The sequence below is a fragment of the Cibotium barometz genome, chromosome 9 (genome assembly GCF_041138505.1).
Source record: "Cibotium barometz isolate CiBa-2024 chromosome 9, ASM4113850v1, whole genome shotgun sequence".
NCBI lineage: Eukaryota > Viridiplantae > Streptophyta > Polypodiopsida > Cyatheales > Cibotiaceae > Cibotium > Cibotium barometz.
The window spans coordinates 22897033-22921236 of NC_141054.1; positions in this window are offsets into that span (position 1 = coordinate 22897033).

Consider the following 24204-nt stretch of genomic DNA (forward strand, 5'->3'; position numbering starts at 1 on the left):
GAGAGATGTGGGAGATACATTAACGAGGGTGTAGGTGGTGGTGGTCAAAGAGTGGCTGCACCATGCTTTTGAGGCCGTAGAAAGTACCCTGCATCAAGATCACACCTTGGTGGGGTAGTGGAAGGTTACATCTGGTTCTACAACACTTCAAATATGCATGCTTGGGATGTTCATGATCTTGTGGTTGGACCACCAGGCCCAGCACCAGGGGTGAGGCCAATTAAAGAGGGGACATGTTTATTGCCTCATGAAGTATAATTATTGCAAGGTAATGGTTTTATGCTATAGGGGGGTGGGACACCTAAAGCTGCCCAGGTAGCGGGAGGTGGAAGCAGAGTTCCGAGTGGTTTTCATCCAAAGTACAGAGATAGCAAAATTGTCAAGTGGAGATCAAAGTTGACAAAGGAATTTCATGATAGAATTGAGAATGGAAGAACCATGCATGCAAAAGTTATTCATGAGGCCATTGTGCTATAGGCAATGAGTCCCATATCTTCTATGTTAGTACTGAGGGATCCATTTCTAAGGGTGTGAACTATTATGTGACAATATCAAATTTTCCACGATGTGCCTATGCGAAGACTTTTAGAGGAGGGAGAGAAAATGCTTGACATATGTGCCTTGTAAACATCTCTACTATGTGTTCTTGCAATTTTTGGGGTTGAATTCTCTTGCTCATGAATTCATGCACTAGGAAGCCCTCACCAAGGTTGAATTGTACCAAGCCCTAAGTGGGAGAAGATGTAATGTGGCAGAATGATGGAGTTGATATGGGATTTGTCTAATGCTGTCAAGTAGATTTTGTTGTGGGGGAGGCCTAATCATATGCAGTAGTTTTTCTCGGAAGCCATGGTGGTATGGTTACAACTTCTTTAGTTAGCAACTCTGGTGTTATGCTAGGTGGAGTGTGCCTTTTGTGATGACATAAATTTTGTTGTGCTGTCTATGTTATTTGCATCTACTTTCTTCGCAACAATGTAATATTGTGATGAACTATTTTTTGTTGTGGCGTCTATGACATATGCACTAGTTTTTCTTGAAAGGCATGGTGGTATGGTTACAACTTCTTTAGTTAGCAACTCCGGTGTTATGCTGGGTGGAATATTGCTTTTGTGATGACATATCATTTGTTGTGCCGTCTATGTTATTTGTGTCTACTTTCTTTGTTGCAACCATGTAATATTGTGATGAACTATTTTTTGTTCTGGTGTCTATGTCATATGTGACACTGATGGATGAAAATCATTATGATAAGGTTACAACTTCATCGTTTGAATGTTTCGCTCAGAATTTTGGGTTCGCCCAGAAAATCTCGCTCGGGGTTTGCAAATGCCGCAGATAGATTTTTAGTGGTAGAGCACAACTGCCTCCCTATAGCTCATCCATCACATTGATCACAACACCACAACGCTCTACACCCACCCAACCGACCCAGCAGAACTGATCCACCATCAAACCATCAACACACTTGAACATCAACATCTACTAAAATCATTAGGAGGCACCACCCTTGAGAGGGCAAGGGACCCAAACACTAGCAACAATCAACAACCAATAGCTTCCAAACACTAACACTTGAACAAAGCATCATGATCATCTCTTAGTGGCATCTATCACTCTCATAGCATAAACTCTTAGCACTCAAGCACACTCTCTGTCCATCATTTGGCACTGAATGCACATGGCTTTTAGCAGAAGAACTCATCATCTCATATAACATTAACAAAGCTTACACATCATCATGCAAGATCTCACACAACATATGCTATATGTTTGTACAACATGATTGACGATGCAAAAACACTCACGAGACAAAAAAAACATCAAACTCACAAGACATCATCAAATACAAAGGTATACATATCTTTAGCATATACATGCCGGCAGCCCATGACATAGCTCTAGCACAACTTGATATCTTCCACAAGAAAGAGACAGAGCCTCTTCATACATTACCACTCACAACTCGTAGCTTTTCAATAGCTGCTACCCACAAACCTCAACATCTTCTGATATGCCTTCGCCTTTGCTCCAAGGATCACCTTCTGTGATGCTCTATCAATAGCAAGTGCCCACATACCTCACGGCCTGTTGCAATCAAGTACATTCGTTTCTCTTTATCACCTTCCTCATGCTCGTACATAAAATAGTAGCCTAAAGTAGCCCAACATCCCTCGACTCTCAGCAAACACCTCTACTCAGTTTCCACATCTTCATGGAAACAACAGCAACATAGCTCTACTTACGGACACACACACAATGCCAAACAGGCCCTCACCATGATTCGGCAGCCTGGAGGCCCGAACTCATCAAACAGAGCTCCATATATAAGCACATGGTGTACTCTGTCTTCACGTCCAGTAATAGCATATCATATGCCTTTCCTCAATTGGCTTCTCATGAAAAATCAGAGTGCATCCCATGCATGGCAGCTGGGTTAATATCATCTTCATCATACATATACCACGTGTCCAACAGCAACATAGCTCTACTTACGGACACACACACAATGCCAAACAGGCCCTCGCCATGATTCGGCAGCCTGGAGGCCCCCGAACTCATCAAACAGAGCTCCATATATAGGCACATGGTGTACTCTGTCTTCACGTCCAGTAATAGCATATCATATGCCTTTCCTCAATCGGCTTCTCATGAAAAATCAGAGCGCATCCCATGCATGGCAGCAGGGTTAATATCATCTTCATCATACATATACCACATGTCCAACATGATATCACCTTTCAATAGAGGGCTTAATGCCTTAGTTCACACACAAGACCATAGAGCTTACCTCCCACTTAGCAAGGCCCTGTTCACATAGCATATCCAACATCTTTTCCAAAGCACACAAGCCACCACAAGACTAGGTTCATGCTAGGCACAACTTAGGCACACCAAACCTCTTGAGCTTTATTCATGCATGCCAGCAAACAAATGCTATAGCCTTGTACAAGATGCAAACACAGTGCACACCTCCCCCTACTTAGCTTAGCAAACACCAATCCAGAGCTCAAACACATTGGGAAATCAAGAAACACCTACTCAACTGATGTCCCTAGCTCAAAAATGGGTCACCAAAAAACTCCCAACATAGTTTGCCCACCCCTAGTCTGCTAGGACATTTATGTCTAGCAGCATATCGTGTCATCTTCCTAGATCAAATACATAAGTAACTTCTTTAATTGCTTGCATCTTCACCCTTTTGCTTCGATCAAACAGTTCCAGTGATGCAATCTGTCATGCATCTCACAAGTCATCACATCTAATACTCTGCCAAAGATATAGTACCATTCTGTATCTACACTTGGAAATGCATAAAACCACTGCAAGATGACACATTGCCATATTTCTCTTTTTGCACAAAGGGGATCCATACATCATCCACATCATGCAGCCTAAGCAATTCTTCATTTGCACTCATAACCTCAAGAGAGACATCCCTGCAAAAGAAAGCTGTTTTGCCTCCTCCTTTTTCAAAGCCATCATCTGCTAATTGCCCTGCCTCAGCTTCATACATCAATTCCATGAACTCTTCCCATGTTCCATCAGCATCATACCCAGTCCCTTCTGCATGCAAGTGGTCGTCTTCAAGATTAGCAATGTGAATTACCTGCTTGTCTTCTACAGTGCCTACATCAACCTCAATTTGGACTTCCAACACATAAGAATTCTCTGCTTCTTCATTGTGCTCATGCTCACTTGCCTTTGCTGCGTTCTCACGTGCAAAACTTGCTTCCTCTATGTTGAGAAATGTGGTGACATGGAGCACAAGAAAGGTAGGGAATGAGTCCCATGAACAAGAGAAGAAGCATGCACATTAGATAAAGGAATAGAATAAGGGTCTAAAATCAAAGGTTGATTTGTATGGTCACTTGTAAAAGATGAAGTCAATGGTCAAAAGGTGACACATGGAAAGCAAACGGTTGCACATGTAGTGTGAGTATCAATGAACTCATGGTTGGCACTAGGGTCCACAAAAAGCATGGATTGGAGTCCTTCCCAAGACTATAAATATGGGTGTATGGAACTTGATTATTGAAATAAGATTATGGAATCTGTGCCTTAATTATTGTGTCATTGATTAGCCTCTATCTTAATCTTATATTATCATTTTCTTAATCTTTCATTATGGCCTTGATCACTTGCTATGAGCCACCCTAGCCATGCTAAAATTCAACACTCTACCACATTTATAGAGCCAAGCATGTCCTCAACAACATCAGCATGATCTTCCAACATAGTACCCACATAATTGTCCTCTTGAGCTAACAACACCTCTCCATTGCTGTGGGGTTGGTCTAGAACATAGGCGGGAACATGCCCACCCCCTAGCTGAACATCATAGGCGGGAACATGCCCACCCCCTGGCTAGGCAGGAACATGCCCACCCCGTGGCTGAACATCATGCTTCTCCTCATCATTAGAAGCATCAGCTTCTCCACTTTGCTTAGTGGGTTCCATTTCAACTGGTCCTTGGAGATATGCTTCTTCTTCAATGGTCACTGACTCTTGTCTCTGACGTCCTCAAAAATTTCAGCATGCTCAGATAGATAACCCATAGGGTGATACAAGACTACTACCATCAACATAGGCACAATTTGCTACATCTGAACCTTCTTCAACATAGGCTTCTGTTTCACAAGAACCTACTCACTCTTCTTTTTCAACAATCATATATTGCACACTGAATCCTTGTTCATCTTCTCTTGCAAAATAAACCTCCTCATCCTTAACTTGAGGCTATGCCATGTCACAAAGCACTTCTTGGCCATCCTAGAGCATTACACCTGCATCACACATCACTAGACCTAGCAAAGAACCCTTTTCATCATAAGCAATAGAATTTGTCACATCATCAACTTGAGTTGCTTCTTTCACATTGCATTCATTTACATCTCTTGAAATACAAACTATTGGGAATAATACATCCATAAGCCTACCACTGCATGATACACAAGGCAAAGGAAATACATATGATAGAGGCTTCACAGGCATAGGCATATATGACTGACACTTTTCCTTAAGCCAGGTACATTCATAGCACCTAACTTCCACAGCTTCCACTCCTTCATTCTGGCAACTGTATTGCTTCTTCATATGTGTTGGGTCTCTTCAATTTGACTTTGACCTTAAGCTCTAGTGCTTCAACCCTACTACAAACCACTCTCGCTTCAGCATCTTCGGAGGAACTTCATGACCAAGAGCCTTCACCCATTCATTCTAGAGCTTCTTAAAGCACACTACATACCATCCACATCTTGATCAGCACCCTGACACAAATTAAAGATCTCATGCCACACTGTCTTTGGGTCACGCTTCTTCTGAAATCGAGCTATCAAAGCTTGTTTCACTTCACCATACTGCAACTCTACATAAGGATGTGCTATCCTCGTTGTGATAACACATAAGCATCATACCAACTTACGAGCTTCATCTTGCAAACAAAAGGGAAGTATCTTTGCAAGCATTGCATAATCAGCTTTGCCAATAAGGAATGTCGAAAACTCCAACTTCTCAACAAACCTTTCAACATCTTCACCATCCACACCACAAAACTCTCGGAACTCCTATCCCATCTTTACCACACTTCAAACAAACTCAACAACTTCACCAATAACAAACACTCTACCGTGGATTTACTGTGCTAAGGGAATTCAACCACGGCCTCAATGCCACTTGGACTACAACCTTGTGTCTTACAACCAAGCCTCTTAACCCACAAACACATCAACACTTTGACCTATATTTACTGTCAAGGATTCACAACCATGGCCTCACTCTGCCACTGAGATTACAACCTCGTGTCTTACAACCAAGCCTCACTAACAACAAAACAAAACCAGCATCACATCCTCAATCGACACATGATCCACTGCATCTGCTTGAACACACATCAACACTTCTCAACAACTTCTTCACAACATCTTCTCACCACCATTGAATACAAAACTCTTTAGCTGATTCACATATAGAAGGCTTCACAACAATACAACTTCTAAAAGCGATGGCTTCACAGATCTGAATGCTTCTAATCCCAACCAAACACAAAAATTGAGGACGACTTTCCTTAGTGGGGGCACCAAAACAGTGATAGATTTTTAGTGGTAGAGCACAACTGCCTCCCTATAGGTCATCCCCCTCACATTGAACACAACACCACGACGCTTTACACCCACCCAACGGACCCAGCATAACTGATCCACCATTAACCATCAACACACTTGAGCATCAACATCTACTAAAATCATTAGGTGGCACCACCCTTGAGAGGGAAAGGGACCCAAACACAAACAACAATCAACAACCAACAACTTCCAAACACCAACACTTGAAGAAAGCATCATGATCATCTCATAGTAGCATCGATCACTCTCATAGCATAAACTTGAAGTAGTACTCTGGTGCTTCAACCCTACTACAAACCGCTCCCGCTTCAGCATCTTCAGAGGAACTTCATGACCAAGAGCCTTCACCCATTCATTCTAGAGCTTCTGAAAACACACTACATAACCATCCACATCTTGATCAGCACCCTGACACAAATTAAAGATCTCATGCCACACTGTCTTTGGGTCACACCTCTTTTGAAATCGAGCTATCAAAGCTTGTTTCACTTACCATACTGCAACTCTACATAAGGATGTACAACACATAAGCATCGTACCAACTAAGAGCTTCATCTTGCAAACAAAAGGGAAGTATCTTTGCAAGCATTGCACAGGATCATCTTTGCCAATAAGGAATGCCGAAAACTCCAACTTCTCAACAAACCTTTCAACATCTTCACCATCCACACCACAAAACTCTCGGAACTCTTGTCCCATCTTTACCACACTTTCAACAAACTCAAAAACTTCACCAATAACAAACACTATGGCATGAATTTACTGCTAAGGGAATTCAACCACGGCCTCAGCCACTTGGCTTACAACCTTGTCTTACAACCAAGCCTCTTAACCCACAAACACATCAACACTTTGACTTGGATTTACTGTCAAGGATTCACAACCATGGCCTCACTGCCACTGGGATTACAACCTTGTGTCTTACAACCAAGCCTTAGCAACAATAAAACAAAACCGGCATCACATCCTCAATCGGCACACGATGCACTACATCTACTCGAACACACATCAACACTTCTCAACAACTTCTTCACAACATCTTCTCACCAGCACTAAATGCAGAACTCTTCAATTGCTTCACATATAGCAAGCTTCACAACAAAACAACTTCGAAAAGCAACTTTTCCGCAGCAGCGGCTTCACACATGAACGCTTCGTATCCCAACCAAACACAACAATTGAGGACAACTTTCCTTAGTGGGGGTGATAGATTTTTAGTGGTAGAGCAGAACTACCTCCCTATAGCTCATCCCTCACATTGATCACAACACCACAATGCTCTACACCCACCCAACGGACCCAACATAAATGATCCACCATTAACCATCAACACACTTGAGCATCAACATCTACTAAAATCATTATGAAGCACCACCCTTGAGAGGGCCAGGGACTTAAACACCAGCAACAATCAACAACCAACATTTTCCAAACTCCAACACTTGAAGACAGCATCATGATCATCTCTTATCAGCATCTATCACTCTCATAGCATGAACTATTAGCACTCAAGCACAATTTTTGTCCATGATTTGGCATTGTATACACAAAGCTTTTGGCAAAAGAACTCATCATCTCATATATCATCAACAAAGCATACACATCATCATGCAAGATCTCACACAACATATGCTATATGTTTATACAACATGATTGACGATGCAAAAACACTCATGAGACAAAAAACATCAAAAGGCTCATAAGACATCATCAAATACAAAGGTATACACATAGATGCCGACAGCCCATAACATAGCTTCCTTCCACAAGAAAGAGACAAAGCCTCTTCATACATTACCACTCGCAACTCATATCTTCTTCTTTTTTTGTACACACCCGGGGCCCACTCAAGTGGGTGGAGCCGATTTCCCCTTCCAACAATTAGCCAATTATCATGGTCGGGCAAGGGCCACGTACCATCGGGCAAGAGCCATGAATTAGGCATCCCCCTGACCACGCGATGAGTCGAGCACTGGAACACAACGGAGGGGTCTCGTATGGATCCTCCTATCTCGGGTGATCCACCACCCGAGGAGGACGAGTCACTCGAGTGTTCAAGGGGCAAGAGCCCGAGCAACCAAACACATCAAGCGAGCATAGGTGTCCCTTTATAACATGAGAGAGCCTAGTGGGACTTGAACTCATAACCTAGAGGTTACAAGTCACAAGCTTGACCACTACACTAACTCAGTTGGGACCTCGCAACTCATATCTTTTCAATATCTACTACCCACAAACCTCAGCATCTTCTGATATGCCTTCGCCTTTGCTCCAAGGATTTTCTTCTGTGATGATCTATGAATAGCAAGTGCCCACGTACCTGATGGCTTGCTGTAGTTGAGTATGTTCTCTGAGACTCCCATCGCTCTTTATCACCTTCCTTAGGCTCGTATAGAAAACAGTAGCCTGATGTAGCCCAACATTCCTTGACTCTCAGCAAACGTCTAAGTTCTCTCTCCACATCTTCATGGTAATAGTAGCATCATATCTCTACTTGAGGACCCACACACAACATCGAACAGGCCCTGGGTGCGATCCGGCAGCGTAGCGGCCCACTCAAAGACACGAACTCATCAAACAGAGCTCCATATATAGGCGCATTGGCATACTCTGTCTTCACGTCAAATAATAGCATATCACATGCCTTTCCTCAATCGGCTACTCATGCAAAATCAAAGCAGCGGCCAATATCATCTTTATCATGCATATACCACGTGTCCAGCATGATCGTCACCTTTCAATAGAGGCCTTAGTTTACACACAAGACCCTAGAGCTTACCTCCCAGGTCTTGTTCACATAGCATATCCAACGTCTTTTCCAAAGCACACAAGCCACCACAAGACTAGGTTCACGCTAGGCACAACTTAGGCACACCATACCTCTTGAGCTTTCTTCATACATGCCAGCAAACAAATGCTATCAAACACAGTGCACACCTCCCCCTACATAGCTTAGCAAACACCAATCTTGAGCTCAAACATAGTGGCAAATCAAGAAACACCTATTGAATTGATGTCCCTAGCTAAAAAATGGGTCACCAAAAACTCTCAACACTGCCAAGGAAGAACTAGAGTCATGTGATAACGTGTAATAAGTCCTAAAAGTCAACTGACTCTATATTGGTTGCAAAGTCTGGTTTCACTACAAACGTGTCACCAACTTGCAAAGAACTACTAAATACATCATGATGTCCCTCATACGTAGCCTCATCATATGCATCTTCCTCATGGGTAGGCAATGCAAAATCAAGCACGGGCTCTAATGCGTGATAATCCCACACTGGTACATGGGCTTTATTCACACATCTATTCCATTTATGATGCATGCATGCGTCACAAAAGCATGAGAGGTGTTTGGTGGCAAGTCCTATAGGGTCTCGAGGATTATGGCCACAAATAATATGCAAAGAATGAGTCTTTGGAATGGGCCCACAATTCCATTTGACCTCCCTATCAACATCCCCTTCTTTAACCTCCCAAAATACTCGTGCATAGAGCCTCTGTGCAGAAGGATAGCAAGATTCAGCCCCCTTTGAAAGGTTGGCCCTACAGTACTCAACTACATCTACAATACACTTTAAGGTCACCCATTAGGCTTCAGCTGTTCATGTGTCAGCATTCTCTTTATCATAGCTCCTGCTCCATCATGTTCTCCCTTTTCGTGCCTTGATGCTAAGAAGAAATGGCTTATTTCTATCCCAGTCAAACCAGCATATCAGGCAACAAAATAGAATGGTTTGCATGCTTTGAGCTGTGAAGCAACACCATCGGACCATACCCAATGGCGATGTATACTTACATCTTGCTACTTAAGCCATTACAGGTGCAACATAAAGTAATGCTACACAAATAATGTGTCATGCACTCTATCATCTGAAATGAAAAAGTGAACTATTTTGATGACCTCATCTCTCTTCCTATAATAATAAGTTATGTGCACAAATATGGTGCACTGAGTCGTGCCAATGCATCGACTGGATCTCATTCTGGTCTTTAAATGCATAGTTCTCACTAAAGTCCACCACAGTCACAACCACATCATATGGGAAATTTTGAATGCAGTCCTTGAACTATTGTGCCTGCCACCGTGCAACATAGTTGTGAGTAACAAATACCTTCAACTTAGCCTTCTATAGTCAAAGGAACTCCGAACATTGCATCTCCTTGTTCACAAGATCTTTCCTTTTCTTTTCTTTCCATGTTTGTCAACTACCTCCACATATTCAAATACCTTCACAATTATAGTATGTCCTTTCTTTCTCTTCTCCAAAGGGCAGCATGGCATCACACTCTCCCATCAAGCACCTCCTTGAATGGAATGACTTATCTTCCTCCTTGAATGGAATGACTTATCTTCCTCCTTGAGCAGACTACTAATTCCCGTAATTGTGTCATGCCACTGAAAGTGCAAACCGGGTGTCGATGCAACCCATGGTTGCACCATCTCCTGCACAAACCTCACATCTGCAGTCACATTCACTCTTATGGAGACCAAACTTTTGAGAGCACATCTGGTTAAGTGTGTCTTTGAAGAAGGACATTTGAACATGATATTCACATCAGCATGATATTCACAGCAGCATGTATATATGTCCTTCACTCGATGAATAAAGAAGGGCTTCAAATACTCAAATGAGTGTAATTGAAGATTGCAATCAGGATGAGAAGCTTCGAATTTATGAAACAACTCAACCTACAAAATGAGAGCAAAGTATCCACAAGCATGAATGAATAAGTATGCATTGCTGGGTATGCTAGTTGGTATGATTTACTATTCTAATTAGCATGCAGGTATTCTAGTTAGCATACCTGAGTGTGCTAACAAACATGGAGGTATGTTAAATAGCATGATTTACTATTATAACTTGAATGTGTAAGTATGCTAGTCACCATGTTATTATGCTAGTTAGCATTATGAATGTGCTAATTAGCATGCAAGTATGGTAGTTAGCATAATTAAGTGTTCTAACAAGAATGCAACATGCTAACTTACATGCAGGTATGCTAACTAACATGCAGTTATGCTAGTTAGAATTATGAATGTGCTAATTAGCATGCATGTATGGTAGTTAGCATGATAAAGTGTTCTAAAAAGCATGGCAGAGAACATGGTCTTTATTTTGTAATACAATTATGGATTTCTTATACTCTTTAAAGTAATACAAATCGGGTTTCTTTTTTATCTTTGCATCGTTTGCTCATTTGATTTTATCAAATTTTATCTATTTGATTCTATATCTAAGTTTTTAAAAATTAAACTTGATATGGTAGACAGTTTGTGGTTGACACAGTAAAATCATTTGCACACAATTAAATAATAATAATTTTAATAAACTTATAAATAAAACAGAAAATGAACAAAATCACAACACAAGGAGTAGAGAAAAGGTCTTGATATTTATCAAAGTCTTCAAATTACATGTTGATGGTTACATAGTTATACAATTACAAAAGACAGATATATTTACAAACATCTATCATCCCTAGGAGTATCCCTCCATCTCCACAAGCGACAAACTAGCCACATGTCCTTTTCGGTGATGGTGACCCTCTTTCTATGTATAGCTACTATCAAGGTATCACTGAACAAATCAACTAGGTAAGCCTCCATAGGCACCTACAAAACATCCATTGCATGTGCTGTCCATCTATATGGTAGCTGGCAATCTGCTTGTTGCCGAGCCCAAAATCTATGGTTTTCCCTCAACCTTACGTCATCATGAATTTCTTGTACGACTCTCGCAAATGTTGCATTAGGAATTAAGTTGTGCACTATCTTTTTGATAGTGCACAATTTCTCGCAAGGCCACAGTACCTGGCCTCCATCTCCATTTGCAGTGTCTTGGTTGCAGTTGGGGTTGGGGATGAGGTTGAGGTTGAGGCTGGGGCTATGGGTAGGGTTGAGGTTGAGGCTAGGGCTGTGGGTAGGGCTGAGGTTGACGTTGGGGTTGGGGGGGGCTAGGGGGCTGAGGTTGGGGTTGTGGCTAGGGCTGGGGCTCAGGTTCAAGCTGGGGTTGCACCTCATCCTCTAGCTGGTGTGGGGCTTGGGTGAGGCATAAAAGATTAGGCTGGGCCTAGTGAGAGGAGGTTCTGACTTTTGTGTCAGAGTCTTGACGACATAGGCCTATTCTCTTTTAGGGTCACACCCTCCCGCATAGGGTTTTCTTTGTGCGAGCCATAAATGAAAAAGAAGATAAATAAGAAATGAACAAAATGAGGGAAACTTTTGTTAATATAGTCATTTTTAGAAAATCAAAAGTGATTTTATCAAATTTGCTGAAAATTTTAAAGTTTTTGAATTGAATGAAATTGTATGTGTGCATATATTTGGGCTTGAGGGACACCCCAAATCCAGGCCTCCACATGGCAGCCTTTGGCTGGGGGCCTTACAGGCCTCAGATCAGCCCCAAATGTTTTTGGGGTGTCCCTTAGGCCTAGATCTATGCACAAATCTAGCATTATGATAAAGTTGGTCTGTTGGCATATTTTGATGCATGTTTCCAAGGCCAGCCAAAATTTTGGCTATGGAAGTGTGATTTTTACATAAATATATTATAGTGGTCATGTGTGTCATATTTTGATAATATCCAAAAATGCTTGTGTCAAAATTTTGGAAAAAACCAAAATCATGATGAAATGTGACAATAATATCGATATTTGCATTGAAATGTTATCTGTACTATACATAGCTTGATTGCAATTAAGTGTTATCCAAATTGCTTCATAGGCTCGATACAAAAAATAATTAATATCACACAAAAATCATGTCCACCATGAGACAAGTTAAAATTGCCATAATTAAAGTATAAGGTATAAATTTCATAGAACAAAGTACTTAGCTGAAATCTGAGTACAAGGTACGAGGGATAAACTAAATACCAGAATGCGCTAAAAAAGTAAGTAGTAGAAATCTTGATTTAGTGTGCATAATGTTCCTCACACTAAAATATCTCCTAGCACCTACGAGTCCTCACATCATGTCAGGGTTGAGATTGAAGGCATCACTATTGTTTGGATCCCACAAACTAACCGTAAACCCTTATCTTTGGCAGTGATATGCTTGGCATGGATAGCTACCAATTTTCCATCATGTAATAAATCAACCAGATAATGTTCAACTATTGTTTGAATTACCATCAATGCTTGGGGTGACCACAACGATCAACGTAGCTACTATAATATTTTACATAGTACCTCCTTATAGATGTATTTTGAAGATCTTACATCACTTCCCTGACCAGCCTTGCGAAAGGGGCATTTGTTATAAGTAAGTCCGTTTCCGTTGGATACTTTCTTATCTCTTGGAGGGCAACAATGCTTGATCTCCATCTTTGCTTTCAGTGAGGTTGCTGTGAAGGACCCATTGGAGCTGGAGGAGCTCTTGCATTTGCAAAACTTGATGGTGGTAGAGCAACAACACCATGTACATTCACTATCAATTTCATTGTTAGGTTTAGGAGGCGGTTGTGGTCGTACTTTAAGTGGGGTTTTATGAGAAGAATTCTTCGTGCATGCCATACACTTCTTGAGAGTTGAAGTGAGATGACTTTATCTTTCACACTTTATATTCACAAGTTTGATAAGAGATACTAAGGACAATATACATACGTATATATGTGTGTGTGTATATATATATACACCCACATATATGTATGTGTATACATAGACACACACACACACACACACACACACACAAATATATCAAAAATAAAGTATCATTCTCACAATTTTATAAGACTACTAACATTAGCATTATAATTTTTTAATTCAATCGTTGCACCAACAAAGTTCTGCATTTACTAACACCATCATTAGATTGTTCTCTACATTTCCATTGACTACCAATCCTTTTCTGAGAACTCAACCAATTTTCATGGTGTTCTCTCATAGCGTGCTTTTTTTATTAGACGTCTCACTCTATAGACTGCTTTTGACTCATTAGGTATGGACTTTAACATCTTCTCCTCATACCTTATCTCATTCCTTCTATACCACCATTCGAGCAATTGTCTCATGGATTAGACGTCTCGCTCTATAGACCGTTTTTGACTCATTGGGTATGGACTTTAACATCTTCTCCTCATACCTTATCTCTATCCTTCTATACCACCATTCGAGCAATTGTCTCATGGGATTAGCATCATGTATTCCACCTCCATGAGCCGTTGCCTTTAGAAATCGGCATTGGGCTTTTCAATGTAATCTTTTCATGCCTTGTGTAGATTGTTTGCCAAACTTCCTTCGTTAAGTAAAGTATGGACCATGAGCCTTGAAGATATGTTGCATTTTCCCAATCAACATCTGCATACTCAAAACGCTTAAAAAAAATGTATAATCCAAAATACTAGATTTAGAATGACTCTTACCATGTAATGTGTGATGCTATTTGAAGTCTAAGCTTCTACCACTGAGTCATAAATGTAGTAAAACAACTGATGTAAATTCTTTTGCATCATCCGATGGAAGATTATCTTTTACATCAAAGGTGCCAATTTATTAAGTGCAATCCACACATTAGCCTTCGCTAACCGCATCATTCCTCCATTACTCTAATTAAGAACAACCATATGTAACTTCTTCCATCCATCATACTTCTCTGGTTGCCTCACTAGCACTTCGCTGCTTTGCTCCTCTAAAATATGGTTTACATGGTAAATTCCCATTTGCACCAGAATTTTTCTCATCCTTCTTAATTTTTACTTGGCCTCAATGTAATCCAATCTCTGATGAAGCTTATTCTACTTTACTACATGCGGCTTGAGTAGCTGAAGTAGGTTGTATCTTGTCAGTAAAACACACATACTGAAACACCAATTTCTTAATAGTTCTCACCATGGCATGCAAAGTGAAAAAATATACTCTAGTCAAGGGAATGTTAAGAATAGGATCCCAATTTGGATCTACTGGTACTATTATCCCATGACAAACAAGCTGGTCATGGTTTGGGATGCCATATATGCATGTCTCTTCACTTGGGGGTTATAAAAATGCAAGTTTTTAATTTCTCTCTTTTACTACCAATATGAAAAAATTGCAAGATTTTTCAATAATGTCTCTTCACTTCACATATGATCATCCACCGGAGATGAAAACACCACCAAATCTTTGAAGTACAAAATTACCTTGTGTACATGCCATCACATTAATAGGTAACCATCAATACTAAATGTTTTCAACTCAACACACAAAACTTGTCACTTCACAAATAATGGGCTAAAACTGATCACATTAGAAATAAGTGCAATTTGTTACTTCAAAAATAATGGTGGAGTTTTTAGTCAAGTGGAAGTTCTTCCCTCTAGAAGACGCCACCTGGGAGAAAGAAGAAAAGTTGGTAAAAGATTACCCCCACTTTGCGAGATGTCCACATCTCGCATTTTTCAAGTGGGAGAGGATGTAAGATTCCTCCTCAGCCTAAATAATAAAGAAGCTTTTACCTCAATCCCCTGTAATCATTCCCCATTTCAGAATGCAAGAAAATATTATTTTTCATTGTTTTTACCTAGAGAGAAGAAAAATTCTAGAGAGAGATAATTCAATATTGAGATATTTTTAGATATAAAAATTCTCCTAATATCTAAAACATATTTCCTTGAAACAAAAGTTCAAAATAAATTCTCCAATGTGCATTAGGAATCAATTAATATAAGGGACCTTAGTCGCCTAAGGGTCTAGATTTTTTGAAATTTCTAGATTATGATCAAATTAAGGTTTCTATGGGCCAATAGGATTAATCCAAGTGTTGGGATGAGATAAATCTAAATAATAAAATAAAATACCCAAAAATGAGTAAATGCTCAAATAAGATGAAGAGTTGACTAAGTACAAGGTTTATTAGTTAAAAAATAAGAGATATTACTAAAAAAATGAGATATTTTAGAGAAATGATGAATTTTTGACACCTTGGTAACGAGGGGGGGACCTTTGAGGTAGGCACCTCTTTCACATGTGTGGAAGGGTTTTTTAATTCAAAAAATTGTGATATTTTTATCTCTCCTCTCTCCTGGATCAAACTGGATCAAAAGAGAAGCCAAACTGGTCCAAATCTTATCCAAATTGAGTCAAACTGAAGCTGAAAAATTCTAGAACCCAGTTGGACTTAGTTAGTGGCCTCCCTCACCTATAAATAGACCCTCATTCTTTTATATTCTCATCTGTGAGCTATACCATGCCAGTATTACATTAAAATAATCATATTTTCTATTATCCCTTAAATTTCCTCTACTTTTGGGGAGCTTGGAGCTTCTCTCTCTCTTCAACAACTCTTGGAGCTCTCTTCTCCACTTGCTAAACCAATTGATTGGTTGGGGGCTTCACTTCTAGAAAAAGAAACATTATCTTATCAATTTGGGAAAAGAGGAATAATGAAATTAGCTTAATCTAGTGGGATAATCATATTTAAGTTTATGATTATGGTTAAAATTATGATTTAAATTCATAGTTTAGATTTAAGCTTAAAATTAGATTTTCTATCATATTTTCATTACAATGTTTTATTCTTTTAGAAAAAATAAAAATTATCAGTAATAGCAGCGAACCTATGGTAATTTTTTCTTAAAAAGATACATATCTTATTTTTATGCATAATACTAAAAGAGGAACTCCTACCATATTGTAGGTTTAGAAATTTAAAGTAAAAGAATGATTTTTACTATATTTAGGAAAGAATACTTTTTGTTGTATTTATGCATAATTAATTAATTAAGAAAAAAAGAAATTTTTGATAAATTTATTTTATGCATAAGAAATTTTTAAATGATAAAAGAGGAATTCTCATGAAATTTGAAATTCAATCATTTAAATGCAAAAAGAGGAATTTTTGGCATATTCAAAATGAAAGATCCCTTCCCCCTCCGCGCAACGAATTCGGGGGTGCTAGCAGCGAAAGTAGCACTTCTTGCGTGGGGCAAAGCTTCTCACTCGGGGCCTCGCCCAACGGATATCCAGACAAGAGACTAATCCCTTGGTACTTCCAAAACTGAACTCGGAAAAACTTCCCCCGCCTGGAAAGCACGTGCGATTCCTCCAGGATATTTTTATTCTAACGTAGTCAAGAGCCTTAACTAACCAAACTGATCCGACCGAGCCTGTAAGTCACATGGTCAAATCAAGGAAGACACTTGCACTTGGATCATAGAGACCAACGCTTTTTTCCTCATCGAGACGTACAGCCGTTGATTCTTTTCCATAGAACAAGACTATCCGGGATTTACTTCATCTATCGTACCATAATAGAATTGAGTCTCATTTTAGGGATCCATCAGTCCACCCTAACTCCATCCAGTCCCATGGGTTAGCCAACCACCCTAACCCCATCAAGTCCCATGGGTTAGCCAACCACCCTAACCCCATCCAGTCCCATGGGTTAGCCAACCACCCAACCACTCTAGTGATAGGATCCTTTTAGGAATTTGGTTATGTTTTGTCTCGGGTCATCCCATTTATATCTTATCACATCCCATTCACATCTTATTGCATCCCATTTACATCTTATCACATCCCATTTATATCTTATCACATACATTCACATCCTATCGCATGTCACATCTTATTCCCATTTAGTAGCTTTTCCTACTTCGATACCAATAATGGGACTTTTTCTAAATTTATGCCAATTGTTTGGCTTAGATAAAGGTTCTTTTTCTCGACGTCTATTTCCATATTCTTTCTCAATTTCTCAAATGAATTATATTCAATATTCCTCTTTTGAATAAAAGAATTCATGGGATTTACAAAAATCAATTCTACCTATATTTCCACTTTTGATAAATATTCATAAATTGAATTATACTAAAAATTCATCTTTTTCCCATTTAATTTCTTGGATCTCAAACATCATGGGAAATTCCTCTTTTTACATCTAGTTTATTTAATTCTAAATGTCATGGGAATTCCTCTTTTATCATCAAATAAATTTATCTAAAATTTCTCTTTTATTTAATAAAAATATCCATTAATTCAATATGCCAAGAATTTCACTGTTACTATTTAAATGCTTGAATTCCAAATGTCATGGGAATTCCTCTTTTATCATTTAAATACTTCTCATACATAAAATAAATTTATCTAAAATTAATCTTTGAATTTAAATAAAATATCCATTAATTCCAATATGCTAGGAATTTCACTTTTTCCATTTAAATGATTGAATTCCAAATGTCATAGGAATTCCTCTTTTATCATTTAAATATTTCTCATGCATAAAATAAATTTATCTAAAATTTATCTTTGAATTTAAATAAAATATCCATTAATTCCAATATGCTAGGAATTTCACTTTTCTCATTTAAACGATTGAATTCCAAATGTCATAGTAGGAATCTCTCTTTTATCATTTAAATATTTCTCATGCATAAAATAAATTTATCTAAAGGTCATCTTTGAATTCAAATAAAATATCCATTAATTTCAATATGCTAGGAATTCCACTCTTCCTATTTAAATAATTGAATTCCAAATGTCATGAGAATTCCTCTTTTATCATTTAAATAGAATTACCATAATTTTCTCTTTTCTTAATTATTTAATTATACATCAACCTTAAAAATTAGTTTTTCCTTGAATGTGATGAAAATCATTCTTTTAGCCTAGGATATTCAATCCTAGAAATTTATCTCCTCCCATAATCCAAAAATTTCAGAAAATCTAAACCCTCAGGCTAAGGTCCTTTATACACATTTTCAATTAATTCCAATTGCACATTGGAAAGTTCTTTTTGAAATTTTGTTTCAAGGGAAACCATTTTAGACACTAGGAGGATTTTTATATCCAAAAATATCTCAATTTTGGATTATCTCTCTCTAGACATTTTCTCTCTCCAAGCCAAAACAGGGTGAAACAGGATCTTTCTTCTATTTCAGAAAGGGGAATAATTACAAGATCAGAAGGGGAGGTTCTTATACCTGTACACGTGTAAAGTTGGAGGGAGGAATCTTACATCCTACCCCACTTAAAAAAACGCGAGATGTCCTCATCTCGCAGCTGGAAGACAAACTCTTTCCCTTAAGATCCAAGTGATTCTGGGGTTCCTTATAGTCTGGTCAACCCAACAGAATCCTGGGATAAGATCCCTTCATCTAGAACTCATTAGATAACAATTCATTCAGAACATATCATTCATATCCTTAACACAATAATAGTCCATTATATCGAAAATTCCATCTGAACATTTCTCCATGGGAATTTCAGTTATGCTGGTTATTAATTTGTCATCCCTGAACTTGATCCACTAGGTCAAGTGTTAACAGTAGCAATCTGCAGCACAATCCACTAATCTCGTAGTGATTTGCCGAAGTCATTATTGCCATTCCACTTATTAACACCATTACTGGGATTTGTCCCATTCATCCTCATTGTGGCTTTATTCAACTTATCTTCTTTCAACCAGAATTCAAGAATCATTATCTTTCAATCAAAATCCAAATCAACTCATCAATTCTCAACCATAATTCTAAAATCATATCAACTAGCATTCGATTTCATCATCTGGATAGCATTTTTGCTTATAATTTCAAGGTCTTAGATTTACTCGTATATACTGCCAATAAAGAGCTGCAGTTATAGCCTCGGTATATACGGGTATAAAGAGCTGCAGTTATAGCCTCGGTATATACGGGTAGTCACAGTCCTTGGAATTATAAAGTAAATACCATCATGTCTAGGCCTCAAGTAAGTCCGGGATTCCATACAATTGCAGTACTTTATCCGAAGACCCAATTACCTATTTATGAATCTTCATTCTGAATATCAAATTGTATGAATTTCATCACAAAATTACAACCTTTTACTACTACTCCATAAATTTTTGACATTTCTGGCTTCTCGGTTGATCCACTTTAGCCAATTCGCTCTGATACTAGCTGAAAGATCTCTGCCCCCTCCGTGCAACGAATTCGGGGGTGCTAGCAGTGGAAGTAGCACGTCTTGCATGGGACAAAGCCTCTCACTCAGGGCCTCGCCTACTACGGATATCCGGACAAGAGACTAATCCCTCGGTCCTTCCAAAATCGAACCCGGAAAAACTTCCCTTGCCCAGAAAGCACAGGCGATTCCTCCATGGGATATTTTTATTCTAACGTAGTCAAGGTCATCACTAACCAACTGATCCGACCGAACCCGTAAGTCACATGGTCAGATCAAGGAAAAGACTTGCACTTGGATCATAGAGACCAACGCTTTTTTTCCTCATCGAGAGACACAACCGTTGATTCTTTTCCATAGAACAAGGACTGTCCGGGATTTACTTCATCTATCGTACCATAACAGAATTGAGTCTCATTTTCGGGATTCATCAATCCAGCCTAACCCCATCTAGTCCCATGGGTTAGCCAACCGCCCAACCACTGTAGTGATAGAATCCGTTTAGGAATTTGGTTATGTTTTGTCCCGAGTACTAGGGAAAAGAGTTCCCAGGCCCCCTAGCCGGCGCTTCATGCAAACTTCAAGATAGTCACACCACTTACACACCTAATATGAAATTTCCTGTTTCACAGATTCAGTTAACTTCAAAACAATCTTTTAATGAAATCATAGTATCACTGATCATAATCCTCCAAAATATATGGTTGATTTCTAGTTTCCGTTCCTTCATCGGTGTACCTATGGCATCATTGGCAACCAGAACGCTCACCACCTGTCCACTCAGGGGCCTTTTCAATAGTTCTTAGCTTATAGTACCCGAAAATATATTCACTTATAAAAATCCAGATGGTCTCTCTGCTGAAGATCAGCAAGATCAACCAACAGATCCATATAAAAGAGCCATGGACTCATCCGTTGAGGACCAGTAAGGTCAATCAACCAGATCCATGCCCCAATTCAGAAAACAACTCTTACTCCTTGTTCCAATATCTTCCTCGACGCACGCGTGGGTATCTTCAGCAACCCAGAGCCCGAGCACTTTATGGTCAGCACCCTCTAGAATCCTTCGTAGTAGGTCACCTAGCGCTTCACTCATAGGCCGCTTCCTTGGTCCCTCATCCACCGTATCGAAAGCTCACCATTTAAATCGAACCGAGGCTGGTCAAGACCTCGCCCGATTGTGCTACGCGAGACGTCTTCCGTTGACTCTTCAGCTATTGCAGCTTTATCACTTAGGTCTCCACGACCTCATTCACAAGACGATCAAAGTGCTTCCCCAGCATTCTTGATATTAAACAGTCATTTAAAAACAGGTCATAAATACAGTTTCTATAATGAACTCTCATCTTTCCACATTGTTCCACATCAATCAACATTACTTAATCTAGGTCCAATCACATGTATTCCCATCTTCCTTCATCCATTCTCATCCAATCACATCATTTTCCATCTCATCACATCTTTCCACATTTATACTCATCACATCTCATCCACTCACATCTACCCATATCCACTCACATCCACTCACATCTACCCATATCCACATCTCATCACATCACATTCATTCAAATCTCATCCATTCATGTCTACCCCGATCCACATCACATCACATCCATTTCACCTCTCATCTCATTCATTCACATCTATCTTGATTCACATCCCATCACATCTCATCCATTCACATCACATCTCATTCATTCACATCTATCCCGATTCACATCACATCCATTCACATCACATATCATCCATTCATATCTATCCCAATTTACATCATATCACATCACATCTCATTCATTCACATCTATCCCAATATTCACATCACATCACATCACATCCATTCACATCACATATCATCCATTCACATATATTCCCAATTTACATCATATCACATCACATCCATTTCACATCACATCTCACCCATTCACACTTATCCTGACTCACATCACATCACATCACATCCATTCACATTCATCGCATTCATTGTATCTCCATTCCATCACATACATTCTATCCACATTACATCATGTCCACATCTATCCACATCATATCTCATTCATTCCATCCACTTTACATCACATCCACATCATATCTCATTCATACACATCCCATCTCATTCATCCATAACGATCCAATCATTCACATGCACGACTATCCACATCTATCCATACATGCACATCTATTACTTCACATCCATATATAATCACATCACATCACATCTCATCCACATCCACATCACATTCACATCCACATCTCTTTACATTATATCACATCTCATCCACATCTCTTTACATTACATCACATCTCATCCACATCCACATCAATTTCACATCCACATCCCTTTACATTACATTCTTTCACATACACATCCACATCCATTTAAGATCCCATTCACATCTTATCACATCCATTCACATCCTATAGCATCCCATTTATATCTTATCACATATATTCAGATCCTATCACATCCTATTTACATCTTATCATATCTATTCACATCCTATCACATCCCATTCACATCTTATCACATCTATTCACATCCTATCACATATCATTCACATCTTATCACATCTATTCAGATCCTATAGCATCCCATTTATATCTTATCACATATATTTTGATCTTATCACATCTTATCACATCTATTCACATCCTATCACATCCCATTCACATCTTATTGTATTTTATCACATCCTATCACATCCCCATTTATATCTTATCGCATCTTATCGCATCCCATTCACATCTTTCTCCCATTTAGTAGCTTTTCCTACTTCGATACCAATAATGGGACTTTTTCTAAATTTATGCCAATTGTTTGGCTTAGATAATGGTTCTTTTACTCGACGCCTATTTCTATATTCTTTATCAATTTCTCAAATGAATTATATTCAATATTTCTCTTTTGAATAAAAGAATTCACGGTATTTACAAAAATCAATCCTATCCATATTTTCACTTTTGATAAATATTCATAAATTGAATTATACTAAAAATTCCTCCTTTTCCCATTTAATTTCTTGGATCTCAAACATCATGGGAATTCCTCTTTTTACATCTAATTGATTGAATTCTAAATGTCATGGGAATTCCTCTTTTATCATCAAATGAATTTATCTAAAATTTCTCTTTTCTTTAATAAAAATATCCATTAATTCAATATGCCAAGAATTTCACTTTTACTATTTAAATGCTTGAATTCCAAATGTCAGGGAAATTCCTCTTTTATCATTTAAATACTTCTCATACATAAAATAAATTTATCTAAAATTAATCTTTGAATTTAAATAAAATATCCATTAATTCCAATATGCTAGGAATTTCACTTTTTCCATTTAAATGATTGAATTCCAAATGTCATAGGAATTCCTCTTTTATCATTTAAATATTTCTCATGCATAAAGTAAATTTACCTAAAATTCATCTTTGAATTTAAAGAAAATATCGATTAATTCCAATATGCTAGGAATTTCACTTTTCTCATTTAAATGATTGAATTCCAAAGGTCATAGGAATTCCTCTTTTATCATTCAAATATTTCTCATGCATAAAATAAATTTATCTAAAATTTATCTTTGAATTTAAATAAAATATCCATTAATTCCAATATGCTAGGAATTCCACTGTTCCTATTTAAATGATTGAATTCCAAATGTCATGGAAATTTCTCTTTTATCAATTAAGTAAAATTACCATAATTTTCTCTTTTCTTAATTATTCAATTATACATAAACCTTAAAAATTAGTTTTCTCTTGAATGTGATGAAATTTTTTTTTAGCCTAGGATATTTAATCCTAGAATATGGTAGGAAGTCCTCTTTTCGCATTATGCATAAGAATGAATTATGTATCAATTTCTTTAAAATTTTGCCATAGCTCCACTGCTATTACTGACAATTTTTAATATTTTTAAAAAGAATAAGACTTAGTAATGTAATTATGATAGTATAACTATCTTTTAGCCTTAAATCTAATTTATGGATTTAATTCATAAAATTATCATAATTTACTAGCATATAAGTATAAAAAACCATTTTCTTAACATCTAGCTTCACAAACCTAGAGTTTGATTTGTGAATTGAGAATTTCTCCATGAGAAGCATCAATTGAATAGACAATCGGTCATAGGAATGACCATTCTTTGGGGGAGAGAGAGATAAACATAAAAAGCATCCTAAATTAAGCATAAATGTAAACTTTTCTTCATTATTCATTACAACTC